Genomic DNA, 1,349 nt, shown 5'->3' on the forward strand with positions numbered 1-1,349 from the left:
AACTACAAATACATTTGAGTAGTCTACTTGCAAAGTGCGCTATGTAAAATTTTCTCGATTCTTAGTTTTTGGCGGATTACGTACCAGTATTTAAAGTGGATCCATGTCCACTAACAACAGAGTGCAAAATCTTTTTATATTCTGAAAAAAATAGCATCAAATGTTGTCTTCTTCCAAAAGTCGCTATCATACTTATATATGAACTTTCAAAAGTATCAATCTTCTGATGAACTTAGAAAGCTGCTTTAGGTCGTATAGACTTTTAATGTTATCTTATGACATGTTATGTTATGTTACAATTTTATAAGGCTCCTATTTATCCAAATTTTCAGGTAATAATAAAAAAGATTCAATTTAAATGTTACTTGTTGTCGTAGTCGCTTTTTCAAATTTATGGCTTTCTATTATAAAATCACATAACGCTGTTTGCATGTGGACTACTCATTTCCTACTAATAATAAACATTACTTTATTTTAAACATGTTATGTGTAATTTTGCTCTTGCGACAAATTTGGTATGTAAGAGTAAACAGGCAATGATTAATTTTATTACACGGCGTGCGAATTTGCACACATTAAAAGAGGAAACTGGTTACCTCTCCTAATATGCGAAAATAAACAAACATTTTTTAGAGTGTATTTAAAGTCTTTTCAGTAAAATTCATAAAAGTCTCCTTAAATAAATCAAAGTTAGTTTTTTAAACTACATTGAAATCTTCTTTCTTTTTAAATTAACAAATGAAAATATGTGATATGAAAGAGATTACTATAGATACTTTATATACATATGCATATCGTCGTTTAAAGTACAAAACCGCGTATCGTCATTCTGCAAAACCACGTAACTGATATTTGCTGCCAAAAATTGGATTTGCTCACACAAGCTCTTGGCTCAATCCTTATCCATTCGTCCTGAAATATACTAGCCAGAAATGCGATTGCTTTATAAAAAAGAGAACCGTTTTAAAATATAAGTGTTTTTACTCTCTAGAAAATAATTTATGCAACGTCACATACGCGGTATTGCTTTTTGTTGATACGCGGTTTTGTACTTTGAAGGACGATATATATATTAAGATCTTGCTTAAAGCATCCTTTAAGCTAATTAAAGCAATTGCGCTTATACCTATTTTGGTGAGATCTCTTCATATGTTCATTGCTTCGTTCACAAAAAATAAAATGCTTTAATTTCACGCTTAAGTAGCGATTCTTTATACGTTCAGAAAACGTAATGCTTTCTACCATCTTTAATGAAAATCGATTTTTGAACGAAAAAAACTTTATAGGAAATATAAAATTTTGGCCTATTTAAAAAAGTATCCACATTTATACTGACCGGAAAAAATAAG

The sequence above is a fragment of the Rhagoletis pomonella genome, unplaced genomic scaffold (assembly GCF_013731165.1).
Source record: "Rhagoletis pomonella isolate Grant_MI unplaced genomic scaffold, Rhpom_1.0 Rhpom_scaffold_01696, whole genome shotgun sequence".
In the NCBI taxonomy this organism is placed as follows: Eukaryota; Metazoa; Arthropoda; class Insecta; order Diptera; family Tephritidae; genus Rhagoletis; species Rhagoletis pomonella.